Source organism: Perognathus longimembris, chromosome 16, assembly GCF_023159225.1.
Source record: "Perognathus longimembris pacificus isolate PPM17 chromosome 16, ASM2315922v1, whole genome shotgun sequence".
In the NCBI taxonomy this organism is placed as follows: domain Eukaryota; kingdom Metazoa; phylum Chordata; class Mammalia; order Rodentia; family Heteromyidae; genus Perognathus; species Perognathus longimembris.
In genome coordinates, this window is record NC_063176.1 from 50,912,314 (window position 1) to 50,929,709 (window position 17,396).

Consider the following 17,396-nt stretch of genomic DNA (forward strand, 5'->3'; position numbering starts at 1 on the left):
TCCACTGTATTTCTTTCTTTCTTCCATGAGAAAACTCAACCAAGGACAACTGCAGTAGAAATAGCAAGACTAGCTGGTTAGGGTTTCAATCTTCCTGTCAGATGATTAAGCCTCTTTAAGTAAGTTACCAAGCCTCGGCTATTTCATTATAGTAACAAACATGGACAGATACATTAGTTGGCCTGAAATATAGCTTGCTACCCGAGTATAAATATACCACACATTTTAGGACTCAGCACAAAAGAGCGAATATAAGTAGCTCACAGATAATTTTGATCTTTGTTATTTATTTGGTGCCAGTCCTGGGGCTTGAACTCAGGGCCTAGCTGCCGACTCTGAACTTTTGTGCTCAAGGCTAGCACCCTGCCACTTTGAGCCACAGGTCTACTTCCCATCACTAATAATTTTTACATCAAATTCACATGAAAGTGTTCTGGTATTCTGTGTTCAATGAAGTATGTTACTGAAATACTGTAACTCCTTAGAAAGGTAAAGTCAACGTTGAACAAAATATACCACCAGAAAGCAGGTACTTAAGAGGGGTGGGATGGATTTGAGGGCAAAGGCTCAGAGAACTGATGAGGAGGGAAGGGGGAATGCAGTCAAGAATTCAATGTGTATCTGACAAAATTAGGAAGAATGAGGGAAGGGGTGGGGAGGGGAGGGATGAATGAGAATGTTGCAAAGGTGATATATCGTGTTTATGAGCTGCTTGGTTCCGTGGCAACTCCTTTGTGCGGCGACATTTAGGTTGGTTGCCTCTAAGTGTGTAAGTGAGAGCTCAGATCCATCCTTCGGCTATGGTACTGTGGGATGGCAGGTTACCATGGTGTTACGTCAATGCTGGCACCGAAGATCACTTCTATTAGCATGCAGGATCCACAGCAGAGATGTTGGTGAAGCCTTACCTCCTGGCTCCTTGGCAATCTTCAAAGCACTTCGCAGGAAAGGTTTGCTGCAGGCAGGTGTAGCAGGTGGTAAGATGAGCCAACTTTCTCCTCTGGTGAGGGATTGGCACTCTCTGGCAGGTGACGTAGCATAGGATTCAAGCAAGACCTAGGTCCAGCTATTCCAATGCAGTGGACTCCTCAGATTTTTGCGCTGCCTTTACACAGGAGTGTACATGCATGCAGTATTTTTAGCCAATTCATACGTGTGAATGCCACACTTTCGGCCATGAGAAAATATTTCGCATTGCCTTTATGCTCTGTTAATGAGCCATATGGTATAGGTTAAGAATTTGATGTTTTAAGCGCTTGTCATGGGCTTTCTGGAGTTGGAACTGTCTATTAAGACCCTTCGAATGCTAAGAAACATTTCTGATTAGGGTTCTTCAAATAGCCACTCACCTACCCTTTAGGATAAGATAAAACTACTTTAGACACATGCACACTTCCGATACTGACATTCCCTAGACTAAAAGGTAGACATTATCATATGGGAAATCATTAAAAAAAACTGCAATATTATCATATGATGCCAGACTTATCAAATCCTTTAAAATAGAAAAAAAATGGGTTGGAGATATTGGAAAAAGCAGGCTTATTCATACAATTATTGATTCAAACTGTGAGGTGGTTGTCAAAATAGAGAAAGTTGAGCTGGAATGGGAGGTGGCATGAAATGTATTTTCCATCCCCAGCCTATTTTAGTATTTTCTTTAGCGTCAATTATTTGGGAGTGCAGGGATAAGCTGTTAAAAATTGTGTTAGAAACACAAAATAAAACGCAAACATCTCCACACACCCAAACTGAACGAACAGTGGTAGGGATATGAACAATAAGGTCCACAGCCTCTCCTCCCCGGTGAATTTGCTTTGCTCATTTAGACGTGGCGGTTCAGGTTTGGCTTGTCTTCGGGAGGCGCTGCGTGGAGAGCTTCGTGTTATTTATTTCTCCAAGCACAGCGCCATCTGAGATTCCTGGGGTAGCTTCTTTTATGAACTGAGTAATTAGTCCATGGGGTTATATTCTCAGAAAGGTGCTGGGACTGGGGAATTCACCTCAATTCTTATTTTCCATGGCTGTTATGGGAGTTAAGAGACAAAAGTTTTTGAAAGTGCTTTGTAAACTGTAAAGAACTGTTTTATTTCCCAGGATTACGATTAGCCATAGCCTCAGAAACCTTTTCTCTGCGCATCCTGTTTGCGGTGTGCATGCTAATATCAGCTGGTATGTATACACAGACCCTCACTTTTTAATATTTATTTTTCAGTCAGCCCATAAGTACGCATTGAACGGCTACTAGTGGCTACATGCGCAGGGCAAGGACAAACTACAGCTTCTGCCTCGAGGCCCAGAATAGGGATAGAAAAGCAAAACACACAGGTTTATTTTTGTGAATAAGTCAGTATATGCTTCAGGGCTAAATTTGGTGTCGGGTTTAAAAAACTAGAAAAAGTAGCTGGGTGCCAGTGGCGCACACCTGTCATCCTAGATGGGATCTGAGGATGGAGGTTTGAAGCCAGGCCAGGCAGCAAAGTCCGTGGGACTCTTCAACTAATCTTTGAAAAGCTGGAAGTGGAGCTGTGGCTCAAGTGGTAGAGTGCTAGCCTTGGCGGGGGCAGGAGGGGGCGGGAGGGGGCGGGGGGGGGGCTCAGAGACAGTGCCCAAGTCCTGAATTCAAGCTTTCTTTCTCTCTGTCTTGTGCGCGTGTGCACACACAGACAGACAGACAGACAGACACACACTTCCCCAAACAACAACAAGAAGAATTCTAGAAAAAGTAAATCTTGGAGTCTACGTTAGTGAGGGATAGAGCTCAAGGGGTACATTTTCCTTTACAATATTTCCCCCTCATTTCATCTTCCTATTTCTTGAGAGTGAATGGCCGGCTTCCTTTTTTTCTGTGTTCAAAGTTTCTCTGAGAATTTTCCATGGGCAGGAGAGTATTCAGGAATTTGTTGTTTGCTTGATTTATGTCTGTTCCTTCCCTTCCCTTCCCTTCCCTTCAACAACCACTGTAGGTCATTTGATTTCCTGTTCAAACTGCCATTCCCTGGGACAGAACCTTTGGCCTTAATCTTTTACAATCAGCTTCCGACGGTTTTCCACTCAGTTGTTTGGTGCTTGATGAATCTTTTGGTGATTCACTGATAGCTTTCATCCCAGCTGAAATCTATTTAAGTCTGAAAAGAAGTTATGTAAGTTATAGCAAGATCAGAAATTTTTCTGAATGGATAACCTGGGAAGGGTGTGTGTGTGTGTGTGTGTGTGTGTGTGTGTGTGTGTACACGTGTGTGTGCGTGTTGCAGCCTAATGTTGTGAATTTGGGGTTCTATTTTCTTTTGGGATTCCTGTTGCTCTCCATCTTCAATTGTGGATTTCATTTCATCTTTAGGACTTTAAAATCGTAAAGTATCTATAGACCAGTTTCAACAAATATAAAGTCATTATGACTTATGGTAATATTGAGTGTATGTGTGTGTGTGCGTGTGTGTGTGTGTGTGTGTGTGCAGTCCTTAGGGCCTGGGCACTATCCCTGAACTTTTTTGCTCATGGCTAGTGCTCTACCACTTGAGGCACAACTCAATTTCTGGCTTTTGGAGATGAATGGAGGATAAGAGTCTCATGGACTTTGTCTAGCCTGGACTGGCTTTTAACCAGGATCCTCAGATCTCAGCCTCCTGAGTAGCTATGATTCCAGGTGTGAGCTGCCTGCATCTGATGGTAATTATGCCATCATTACTCCTTTTAAAAAACAAATCCCCATAGCAACTCACAGGAAAAGTAAACAACAGGCTCTCTGGGGCACAACTAAGTTTGTCCTTTATGGGATGGAACAATGGAAGGGGTACTATTAATTATGATGCATTGTGCTCATAATCTGACTTGTGGAATTGAAGCCCCTTTGTACAACTACCTAAACAACAACAACAACAATAGATAGTAGTTTGTCCTTTACAAGAGATGTCGAAATCCCACAAACCCTATTACCAGCCTCTTCCAGTCTCTCCTGTGGCCACCCACATCACTTACTTGGATGGAGGAATACTAGGGAATCATAGGCTTTGACTGACCTCGTTTAGGGAGCGTGTTTGTCTGTATACATGTGCAGCTCTTTTCCTGAGAACCCTTGATAACTTCTAGCGTTCACTATCAAGGAGTGATCCTGGCTATTTCTAAACAGCTTTGTGCCTTTTACACCCTTCAGGGTCTGGTCATTATAGATCTGGAGAATAGCTATCTCAGATGGCCGCCCCCAAGTCTCTGATTTTAGCATTTATCTTTCTGGTATACTTCTCATTTGTGTGCTTTACATATTAACTATGTCCATCACCAGAACACCAGCTCTCTGAGGATCTGGTTGCTTGCCTCCTTCCAGAAGATGGTCTACCACGTAGTGGAAGGTTATCAAAAAATATTAACTGATTGCATTTCTAATTTGCATAGGTGCTGCCTTTCAACCAGGGAGAAGGAGAAAAGCACTTGCAAGCAGGCAGGGGATGTGGATGAGCACCAGGCTCTGCTCCTGAAGCTTTTTTGGATCCTACAGTGGTGTTTGAGTTAAGCAAATGACTTTAAGCCCATCTGCACCTAATTTAAAACTACTTTAGTAGCAGCAATACATCACAACAGACACACCCAAGTGTACCTAGAATGTCATGTTTAAGCACCATCTAAGTTCCAGGGTAGTTAGTAGTAGTAGTTCTTCCTCCTCCCCCCCTCTCCCTCCTCCTCCTCTGTTGGTCATGGGGCTTGAGCTCAGGGCCTTGGTGCTGTCCCTGAGTTATTTCCCTCAAGGCTAGGGCTCTACCACTTTGAGTCACAGCACCACTTCTAGTTTTCTGGTGGTTAAATGGAGATGAGAGTCTCAGGGACTTTCCTGCCCAGGCTGGCTTTGAACTGTCACCCTCAGCTTCCACAGCTTCCAGAGTGGCTAGGATTACAGGTGTGAGGCACCAGTGCCTGGCAGTAGCTAGTTCTCAACTGGTTTAGGGACAGACTTAGGACAAAGGGTCTCTGAACACTTCGGAAGGAGAAAAGGATCCTGAGCTTAGACATCGTGATTTGAACAATAGCAGGTGTAGTATTACCAATTAAACCAAAAGAAGCTTCCCCCTCCCCCCAATTAAGAAACTAAAATCCAGAAGCCAAGGTCCTTCTGAGCCATCCCTTGAGTTACTTCCTTAGGGTGACTCAACTGTTCTGTGAGGCTGTTGGAATCCCGTCTTGCCTTTCTGAAACCCTGTGTCCCGTTAGAATGAGGTGGTTGGGGCTGGGGCTATAGCTTAGTGTGGAAGTAATTGTCTAGCATGTGTGAGCCTAAAGTTCCATTCCTGGAGTGTAAAAAACAAACCCCAAAACGAGTGTAGGAGAGGTTGGAGGGGCTAGCGGGGTGGGTAGGAGGCATTAACGATCCTTCCAGCTTTGTAGCTTTAAAAAAAATTTGTCAAGGATTTGGGAGCAAAATCTTGAAATAATATTTGGGGATAAAAATCTTTTCTGCAGAGGATGGAAAAAAAATAAAAATAAAATAAACCCAAACCGGCGGCGATGTTCATGTTGACCACTTGGGGTCGCTAGCGATCTTAGCGATTCGGGGGGTGAGGGCGGCAAATACTGGCCACCTGCCCCCCCCCCCCCCACCACCCCCCGCCCCCTCCAACAAATGGATTTTTAGGGGGTGGTTAATGAAATTTTCTTTTTTCTTTTTTTTGGTCTCTCCGTTTAGCTCCCCAATTCACCAGATTGGATCGAATCGCGAACGCTGAGCGGAGCGTGAGCGCGGGCCCCGGGGCCCTTTCCCCACCGCCCAGGGCAAGACGCGGGGCGGCGGGGGGGGCCGGGGGGGGGACCCCGCTTCCTCCCGGGGCTCGGCGGGGAAAGTCCGTCCGCCCCGCAGGAGGAAGAAGCGCGGGCTGGCGGCCTGGAGAATGACCCCCCGATCCGCGAGTGCGGGGACTGATCCCCACGGAAGTGCGGCTGGCACTTTTGCTGGTGGGCTTTTGCTGCTGCGGGATGAGGACAAGAAACACCCCCCCCCCAATCCTGTGGAAATCTAAAATCCAGACCCCCACCCCTCCCCGGGTGGGTGGGGGTGCTGGGGCTCTGGGGCTCAAGCTCGGCAGAAATCAGCCTTGGGGATGCAGGGAAAAGCCTTTTCTTTTTTTTCTCTTTCCTGCCAGAAGCGCTGTGTAAACATCCTTTTCTGACCATCCATCCCGAGGTGCGGGGTCGGGGTCGGGGTCGGGGTCGGGGGTGGGGGTGGGGGGACCCAGAGGAGTATGGGGAAAGTGACTTCATGGAGACAGATTTCCAACTCCTGCCGTCCCTTTCCAGGTCACAAATCACTGCTAAATCTGTGCATCCTCCCCCCCCCCCACTCCCCCCTCCTCGCTTAATAGTTGGAGAGACAACAAAATAGCCTCTGCGGAGGGCGAGGGCGAGCCCACCTGCGTACCCACACCAAGCAGGTGCTGCTTGCTTCACTCCCGCCTGCCCTTAACACAGCAAGTTAAGGATTTATGTAACACGGGCGTACTTCCTGTCCCCCCCCCCCCCAAGGAACACACACACACACACACACGCACACACACACACACACACACACCCCACCTTTCTGGAGTTTTACTGTTACAGAGCAGCTCCACAGAGCCTTCATTTCTAGTTTAATTAGAAACAGAAAGGTGTGTGTGTGTGTGTGTGTGTGTGTGTGTTTGGGGGTGTTTTCTCTCCCACATCCTCACCCTGGAGGCTGGGCCAGCCAGTTGTGTGCATGGGGTTTGGGAAGGAAGTTGCCCAGGATACCCCAAGATCTTTGAGGAGTCTTCCTGCTACTCAGTACTTCCTTGTTTTCTAGCTGCCATCTGTCAGGACTGCATTTCAATCCTGTTGACTTGACTTGGTAGTCTCAGTGCCCTCATCTGACAAATGGATATAATAACTGTATTAAGAATGGAGATAATAAGGAAGTTTCCCTAAGGACAAGGTTGGATTGAAGCAGCCTTGCTGTAGAAATCTATTCAGGCTTGGTGAGACCTCCGTAGAGGTCAGTAGCTGATGGTGAGTACACCCGAAATACGGCCACTTACGCTAAAAGTGCAATAAGTAGAACACGCACACCGGTTGTCAGAGACTCATTACAGTGTAAAGGCTATAAAATATCTTATTAATAATCTTGTTAATGCTGATTACATGTTGAAACAATAATAGGTTATAGATATTGGGTTGAATAGAAGACATTTAAACAACATTAATTTCAGCTCTGTGGCTCAGACCTGTCGTCCTACATCCTAGCTACTCAGGAGGCTGAGATCTGAGGATCACGGTTTGAAGAAAGTTTATGAGACTCTTACATCCAATTAACCCCCAGAAAGCTGGACGCAGAGCTGTGTCTTATGTGGTAGAGGTCTACTCTTCGGTGAAAAAGCTCAGGGACAGTGCCTAGGCCTTGAGTTCAATGTAATGACTTTCATCTGTTTCCTTTTTAAAAATGGCTACTAGAAAATTGAGAATTATACATGTGGCTTGTGTTTGTGGCTTACAATTTCCCCCCTTTTAAATCTGCTATCTTAGTCCTTCCTTCCTTTCAGGCCTAGACATAGACATCTTCATGATGATTTTTGTCTATCTTTCTGTCTTCCCCAACATCTCTTGGACTTTTTGTTGAGCGCTTAAGTTGAATTTGAGCAGGAAATTCATAAGAAGTGTTTAGACTAGATACAGATAGATATTGTGAATCCTATTTTTTCTTGTTATGATCATTAGTTTGGTTACATAGTTCAGCACTGCTTCTTTGATGACTTGGCTCTTTATGTGTTTAATCTTCCTTCTTGTATGTTTTTTTTTTTTTTGGCCAGTCCTGGGCCGTGAACTCAGGGCCTGAGCACTGTCCCTGGCTTCTTTTTTCTCAAGGCTAGCACTCTGCCACTTGAGCCACAGCGCCACTTCTGGCCATTTTCTGTATATGTGGTGCTGAGTAATCGAACCCAGGGCCTCATGTATACGAGGCAAGCACTCTTGCCACTAGGCCATATTCCCAGCCCCCTTCTTGTATGTTTAATCTTGCTGGATATGGCTTAGAGGATGGAGACGACATATCTGTTTCTGGTTTGGTCCTAACCCAGTGGGCCAGTGAAATGTGGAAGGCTCTGCCTCTGCCCCTGTGTTGACAGAGGAGGAGCTGCTGACTCACGTGGCACACTAGAATCACTTCCCATTCTTCTCTTCATGCACCGGTACTTGCTCTTCCCAGAACGCTTTTCGCCACCTCCTCCTTTTCATCCAGCTCACTCTTTGGCATCCTGAAAACCAGCACCGAGGTCAATGCCCGCTGCACTCACCGGGGCTCAGACTGTACTACTTGATTTGATTCCTTAAACCATTGTGTAAATTGGGCATTGCCATGACTGAGATGCGGAAACCGAGGTACAGAGAGATTAAGGAATGAAGTCAAGGCCCACACATCTGGGAAAAATGGTGTTAAAATGGGAACTAAGGTAAGTTTGATCCCAGGATATTTGATTCTCTAGGGCCCGTTTAGTGCTGGTCCACGATAAACTCACCATTTTCCCCACCCATTACCCCTAGCCCTCTGTGGGAGTGGCCCTATGTCACTTGTGACTGGCCTGTCACATGCCATCCGTGTGCTTGTTGCCCTGCCATGTCCCTGGGACTCCAGTGCCCCGATGCCTTGGGAGCCCTCAGTGAACTGAATGTCCAAAGAGAGAAGGGCTCCCTCCAGGCTGAGTCTCCCAGCCCCAAAGGGAGATTCTCCTCTCCCATCTTATCCTGTTCATCGTTTTCATGCTCCTAATAGCAATCTATAACCATCTCGTTTGCTTTTATTGATTAAAAAGAAACAAGAAGAAGACTTCGTTTGTTGCCCAAGGAAGGCAGGCAGGCTGCACCTGATTTGTGTACTCCTCACGTTAGTGGCTGGCACAGAATACAGATTTGGTAAGCACGTGCCTAGTGTGTAAATGAATGAATGACTTCATCCAGTGCCGACTGTGGGGCTACCCCAAGTGTTGCCTTTGCAGGATGGGGGAGGTAGGGAAAGCAGAGTGCGATGGAGAAGACAAGGGTTCTGCGGAGGAGAGGGAGGAGGGGGTGACAGAAGTCCTGGGAGGAACAGCAGGATGTTACAATTAAGGAACCCACAATAGAAATGGGAGACAGCTGAAGCTGAAGGAGGAACAAGAGGAGGGATGGGGTGTCAACTTTTAAATGACAAACGCAGAGGGAGACTCTCTAAAGAACAATGGCATCTATTTAGGAATAAGCTGAGAGCATGGTATGGCAGAAGATGCGTGGTATGAACCAGACTCAAAGGAGTTGCTAAAGGAAAACGTAAAGACAAAAGAGGAGGATTACATAAATTGCGCAGAATGGATCATTCTTGGCCATGAATGAATCCCAAGGGTCTTCAAGGATGCATGTCAAGGGGCATTCGTTTGTGGCTGAGAAGTTTGACACGGCTGTCCTTGTGCAAATGCGTTTTTTGTGGGAGGTTGTAGTCTTGTCAGTCTACTTGTTAGCAGTTCTTATGCACGAGGCCTCTCCTTTAGATCCTTCCTTCCTTCCTTCCTTCCTTCCTTCCACAAGTGAGTTCATTTTTACTGTGACAAATGTCACAGGAGCCACGAGAGGCTCTCCAGAGAGGCAGAAAGAGCTATGGGGAAAAGCTTGACAATTTGGTTATTTAGGTCTTTTGGATGCAGAGAGTGGTTGAGCGGAGCCGAGAGGAGGGCTTGAGGGCGCCCCGTGGTCCAAGCTGTGCTAGTGTTGGACTTTCCCTTCAGAGATTCCATTCTCCACTCCCAGCAACCCTTGCACCCTCGTCTCTCCAAGTCTCATCATCCTTGTCCCTCGCTAGCTGCACTTAACTGTGGACCCTCCTTACTACCACTTATATATATGGGGTATCATAATTCCTCACTTTTAAAATAGAACCAAACAACAAAAACCAGTACCAGGGTTTGAGCTGAAGGCTTAATACTTGCTCGCTTTACTTAGCTGGTACTCTACTACCTGGGCCATTCTCCAGCTTATTATTATTATTATTATTTTTGCCAATCATTTTGGAAATAGAGTCTCATGGGCTGGTTTTAAACCTTCATCCTTCAAATCCCAGCCTCACAAGTAGCTAGGAGAACAGGCTTGAGCCAACTGTGCTTGGCTATCATTCTTCCTAGTTCATCTCAAGACCCATACTTTTCTCTGTTTTTGCTGGGAGTCCCTTGCTTGCCAGGAGTTCTTTAAGTTCTTAGCTTGGACCTAAAACTTGTCTATTATCAATTTCTTACCACGATGATGATGATTGTGTTGATGTTCTCACCCCCCCCCCTTCACTTTGTGCCTTCTCTTTTCCCCCCTCCCGCTGAGTTAAGAACTCCCGACAGGAAACTACATGGATGACGCACAGAGGGTACTTAGATACAACATCAAAGCTGGTTTTAGATTGGATATTTTGTGTGTTTCCTTTGTGTTGGAGACTGCCTGTGTCTATTTTGCCTTTGGACAGCCTGCTCTGCTTAGAACTTTGTTCCCAGACTGTTTTTCATGTGTCTATCTGAGGTCCTTCCTGGTTGTGGCTCTACATTTACATCCAGTCTACCCATTCAGAAATGATGTTCTAATTCTAATTGCATGCTAGCTCTGATTGGCTAGTGAGAAAGCAGGGGCTGGATTGAGACTAATAATTAGATGCATCATAACTTTGACCTGTCCCGTGGGTCAGGCTTCAGGATTCTGTGCATGAATACCATCCTGTGAGAATTCCTTTATTGTTATCATCACGACGACTTTCTTGTTATGGTTTCCATAGCAACTACTACGACCACCATCAGCAGCACCATAATGACTCCTTTTGGCACCCTTTCTTGTAAGACTTACAACCTCGAGTGTTTTGTATTTTGGAGTTAATTTCATATGCATAGTGAGTATCCTAAACACAAACGCATTTGTGTTTCCCATACACCTGGCTTGAATATAATTTTGTACAATATTTCTAAGTGCACCTGTCTTTTTATTTACTTATGTAGGTATCTATATCTGTCTACCTATCTATGTTTTACTGTACTTTTCCTATGGCCTGAACTCAGGGCCTGAGCACTGTCCCTGAGCTTTTTTGCTCAAGGCTAGCACTCTACCACTTGAGCCATACCTCTACTTCTAGCTTTTAGGTAGTTAATTGGAAATAAGGGGTCTCACAAATTTTCCTGCCTGGGTTGCCTGCGAACAAGCTTTGATCCTCAGCCTCCTGAGTAGCTGGGATTACAGGTATGAACTGCCAGTGCATGATCTGTGCACGCTGTTTTGACTGTGGCCTCCCATGAGGACAGATACAGTCTGTTGCACTTGTGCCATGATGTTGCTGCTCAAAACATGTCAGCTTTGGGAGCATGGGGAGTGTGGATGTTCAGATTCCGGACGTGACACTTATGGATGGGTGGATCTCGTCATGGTGAATAAGGATTGTGCACTTACAATAGGCCTGGGCTTCCCGATCCTGACCTCCTGTTTTCTAAAACGTTACCATTTACTCACCTTTCAGCGAAAGGGAACATAGACTTTTAAGTGAGATGCACATTCCTTCAGACTCTTTCTAGAAAGAGGCTTAGTAATATCACTCAGAGGGTAACGCTGTGATTTACGTAGCATCTTCGAGAGACCAGGCTCCTTCCCGCCTCGTCTCATTGTCCTGAGATGCTGCCATGCTATTCTTGACAGAGGTGAGGAGAATGTAGTGCTGGCTCTCCCTCGGCAGAGAGGCAGGAGGCCAGCATGGATGACATGATGGTGTGGAAATAGCCAGGCGTGACCTGGGGCTTTCTGTGGCTAATGGCCCTGGTAAGAATCATGTCAGGTATGTTCTAGGCGATAGCGCTGACCATTAACACGTCCACTCATATCAAAGAATTATTATGATTGGAAAACTCACAGTGGTGAGACAAAGGAACGAGCATAGTGGCCATCAAGAGAATGGGGGAGGGTGCTATACCCAACACCCCCTTTCCAAGGTGCTGTAACTGAGCATCATGGGGAGATAATGGGTAAGTGATGGAGCTGTCTTCGAGGGTAAGGCTGGGTACGCTAGAGAGTCTAAGGAGGCAGCATCACCAGGTCACAGAGCCACCCAGACTCCTTCCCGTTTGAATTGGGAGTAGGATGAGACTATTGTGATCTAGGATGAGAATTGCAAGAGGATATTGAGATCTAGTATCTATTAGTCTTGCGTCTTAGTCACTTTGGAATGAAATAAAAAAAACAGAGACAATAAATGAGAAAAGGAATGGAACTTCTTTTCCTTTCTGAGCTATTGAGATGTCAAAGCAGCCCAATTGATAACAACTGGTTAAATTACATCCCCTTTAAATGATATTACTACTGGATGCATTCTGATTTAAGTAGTGTTGTCTCTTAAGACCCCCTTGATCTGAAAGGACCCCAAATTCAAGATGACAATGCTTTGTGAGTTTTTAGCCAGGGGAAGGTAGGCTGTACAAACAAAGCCAGAGACTGCCAGTCTATTTGTTCACAAATTATATTCCAATTCTGGTTTCTCTTTGGCTATTGAGAAAACAAATACAAAATTAAAGACTTTGATAGTTTAACACACACACACACACACACACACACACACTCTTTCTGTCTCTGTCTTTGTGTCTCTCTCTCTCTTTCTGTCTCTCTCTGTCTGTCTGTCTGTCTCTCTCTCCCTCTGGAGAAAATACAAATAGGGATTTTTCCATTTTCATTCAGTAATATCAAAATACCCTGCTACATCGAATCTACCAGGAAGGTTTGAAAATAAGCATAACAAACCATAAAAAAATCGGAAAATCCACTTTTAAGGTTTTAGATTCATGGCGTTTAATTGTTGTCTATTTCCATGCTAAGGTGAGCTGGGGCTTGTGTCGCTGGAGGGACTGTATCCTGCTGGTTTTTTTTCCCCCATCCTCATTTACAATGATTATGTTATCAGGCTAGCCAGGCAAAAGGGTGGAGCAACTATAATTTCAAAGCAGGATTAGGTTGAAATAACGAGGTCACCAAGTTGTGGTTACCAAGGCAACATCACATCTAAGAATATGGGATGTTTCTAGGAGAAGAGGCGAAGCCTTGAGGCTTTTCCCCTACCCGGGCACAAAAATCATCCACTCCCCATATAAAAAATTGCTTGTTAATTGCTTTAAAACACATTAAAAATTCTTTATTTTTAGGAACCAGTGTATAATTTATAGCCTGATCTAAAGTTGTTGTGTTCTTTATTTCTTGTATTTCCTAGTCAGTAATAAATATCAGAATCATCATTTGGTCTATTCTTGTGACTTTTTTCTTTTGGATTCATGCCTACTTTTTTTTCTAGTGTATTTCATTTCTTCCTTTATTCTTCCCTCCCTCTCTCTCTTCTTTCCTTCCTTTCTTCCTTCTTTTTCCTTCACTATTGCAGGGGAAAGAAATAGGAACCAACAAACAAGCAAAAATGGAGAGGTAAGAGTTCCAGTTTGATGTCTGAGAGGACAACATGGCAATCTGGGGTGAAATTTGTACCCTCTGCCCTCCTGAACTGCTAAGTGTGAGCGATAATAACCATTCTCTCCCTTGTCTTTTCTTCAAATTTCAGTCCATCCCTAAAACTGTGGACAGTGGAGAATTAGAGAGACAATGCTGAAGCCTCCACCATCTGTGTTTTCTGTTCAGCATCAGCTGTCAGTCCCAAGTTCCCAACAGCTGACCTCTGCTTTTCTTGGAAGTTTTGTGTCTGACTTTTTCCAAGAATAGCTTCAAGTTTTTCCATTTTATAAAAAATTGGGCTTCTTTCAGTATGGGCTTGTATGTATGAAGCATAGATTTTTTTTTTTCCTGTAGGTCTTTGGAAAGAAAAGAAACATCTGGGACCTGATGTTGAATCACCGGACTGAGCATGGTGTGTGGGAACCTTTGGGCTCTTTCCCATTACAACTTGACAGCTTTTTAGGATGTGTTAACTGCTCACCTTTTGCCCTGGCTTTGCATGAGGAATATCAAGTATGCTTGCAAACAGGGCTATACCAATGTGCAGTAATTTCTGCCTCTTGGAAACCCATGTCTAAGTTACCACATTGCTTTGTCATGGCCTTTAGTGTTCACCCCAGAGTGCTGGAATAAAGAGCCCTGCAGCCTTCTTGAACTTGGATTTGAGTCAGTGCTATGTGACCTTGGGTAGGTGAAGTCATCTCTCTGGCCTCCGTAGGATCAATGACTTGCAGCTCGGACCTCAAAATATACCTGCATTAAAAAAAATAATAAGCATGTACAGGAACTTAATTTTCATTCTTCTAATCTTGCCTCCTCCATCTTTTACTTCATTATTTGAATAGCTTTCTTATTTTCAAATCAAATTATGCCATGTTCCATCTGTACTAGGTTGAACTGTATCCTTCCAAAATTTATGTCTAGGGGCTGGGAATATGGCCTAGTGGCAAGAGTGCTTGTCTTGTATACATGAAGCCCTGGGTTCGATTCTTGAGCACCACATCTATAGAAAAGGCCAGAAGTGGTGCTGTGGCTCAAGTGATAGCATGCTAGCATTGAGTGAAAAAGAAGCCATGGATAGTGCTCAGGCACTGAGTTCAAGGCCCAGGACTGGCAAACAAACAAACAAACAAAAACCCAAAACACACAACAACAAAACAAAAAATGATGTCTAGGTATGACCTATGAATTTGACTTTATCTAGGTTCTTTTCATGTGTAATTAAGATAAATTCGTATTGGATCAAGGTCCTAAATCCTGTATCCCTGGTGTTCTTATACAAGAGAGGGGTTTGGACACAAAGACGTTCCTCTTAAGAGAGGCAAAAGGTAGAGGTGAGCATGATGAGTTATAAATCCCAAATAACCATGTTTGCCAGAAAACTCCAGAACCTCGGAAGATGCTAGCAAGGATTTTCTCTCCTGGAGCCTTCAGAGGGAGTTCAGCTTGGTTTCAGACTTGGGCTTCAGAATTGTGAGAGGATGGGTTTCTGTGGTTTTTCAGCCATCCAGTTGGTGGTAATTTGTTATGGCAGGGAAACAAACGTCCCATTATCCTATCCCGGTTCTCCTCGTCACTGGAGGGGGCGGTGGTGCTTGGTCCTGCGTGCCTTAGGATGTGCATCTCAGCTTGATCTTTCCCTGGCCAGATGCCTTTCTTCCCCTCCGGTCAGAGCTCTTCCATGACCTCTGAGACAGCACAGTCTGCCCACCTCTTCTCTGAGCACATTTGCTCTCATTTGTCCCCAGCTTCACCCCACAAATCAGTTAACTAGCCTTTCCTCGGGGACCGTCCTGACACACACAGATCCGTGCACACAGCCTTCTGAATGTTCTTCCATGTTCTTCGCTTCTGCACTTACCTAGTTGGAAGACTGGTCCTTCCTGCTCGAGCTTGTGCTCAAGGAGGTCAGGATCATCCTTATCCTTGCTTACTACTGTATTTCTAGGCCCTGTCACCGACCCTGGCCCAGTGTAGGTTCACAGTGAGTGGGAATATATTATGCAACCAAGGAAGAGCCGAGTGAGTGAATGGCTGTTAGAAGTATGGTTAAAAAGTGTAGCAAGAATGGTGAGATCCTAGAGGAGATAATGTTAGTCACTAATTTGTAATTTAGCGACTATTAAACCAAAATTAAAATGGGGTTTGACTTTTTTTTCTCATGGCGTCTGCGCTCTCAGTCACCTTTAGTTGTAATTAAAAATTCATAGATCTTTCTGGTAAAAACCTGACAGTTTCCTTCTATCTCAGAATATCATTTCCCAGTCTGTCTCCGGAAAATACCACCGACTATGAGTTTTCTTGCATAACCAAATAGAAATATTCCAAGCACTCAAGATGCATAAGAGATGTAGTGTTCTGAAGATGGCTTCACTCACTTAAAACGTACCTTATAATTCTCTTCATACTTGGCACATCTAGATATAGTTCACACTCCCCCCCCCCCCCCCCCGCATTGGCTGCAAGATTCTCTATTATGTGCCTGCTGTATAACTTACTTAACTAGCCCTTTAATGTTGAAGACTGATATGGCTTCCTTAGGTTGATAATAAAAACGATGTTACAAGTTGTATCTCTGCTAGGCTCTAACTTGGTGTTAAGTTTTAAAAGGCAACATTGCTGTGCCCTTGTGAGCATTATTAGGTGCCCGTACCCTATTCCAACAACTTGTACTAAACCAGGAAATAGACCACACAAAAAAGATTTAATGTGTAATTGTAGGTTTGTTTTTATTATCTTCAAGTAGTTGTACAAAGTATTTTTTTGAAGCAGTTGCCATGTAACAAAGCAGCTGATGAATACAATGCATTGTGATCAAGTCACCAGCTCTCAACATTCTCACTCGCCCACCCCTAACTACCCCTTCCCTCATTCTTAATTTTATGGGAAATAGATCAATTTCTTGACTGCGTTCTTCCCCTCTTCTCTTCTTCATTTGTCTACCCCTTTCACTTTGGGTATCTGCTTCCTGGTGTTTGCTTTGTTGAACTTAGACTTTCTAAGGAATCACACTATTTGAGTTCTCCCTTGAATCTACTTTATTTCAATTGATATATTTGCATGCATTTGCATACCACCCAATGTACTTACTTATAAGTTGATAAGCTAAATCTAGCTTCCATATATAAAGGAAACATGCATCCTTTCTATTTCTGGGCCTGACTTGATTCACATAACATGATTTTTTCCCCAGGTCTTTCCATTTCTTTACAAATGGTACAATGTCATTCTTTCTAATGGGTCAGTAAAAATCCATTGTGTATCTATATCACATTTTCTTGATCCATTCATCCACTGAGGGGGCATCTGGGATGATTCCAAACTTTGGCCATGGTGACAGTACTGCAATGAACATGGTTGTGCTGGTGGCTTTACTGTGTTCTGGTTTATAATCTTTTAGATAAAGGCCCAGGAGTGGAATTACTTTCCAGAGTGGTTGTTTTATTTTTTAACTCCTAAAAAAAATGATCTCTAAGTAGTTGTACAAAAGAGTTTCAGTTCAACCTATCAGTTTGTAAGAACAACACATCTTGACCACTGTCACTCCCTTCATCATTCTCTCCCATCTCCCAATCCCACCTCAAGTCACCTTGTTCCATTTTCACACATATACAGTGGATATGATGATGACTAAATTATCAGCTTTTCCTCTCTTTGCCAGGTAGAAATGGAAATTAGTACAGTTACTATGGCAAATGGTGTAGAAGTTCTTTAAAAAAAAACTTAGCAATAAAATTACCATGTGATTCAGCAAAATCCCACTACCCACTATGTCTATATTCAAAACAAGTAAAATTGAGATGTTAAAGACATCTGAGCTGGACATCATAGTGCAACTCTGTCACTCTAGTACTTGAGAGGGAGGAGCATCTTGAGAAGGAGGACATAATCAGATCCTGTCTCTAGAAAATGAGAGTTAGAGCAAGAGAGAAAAA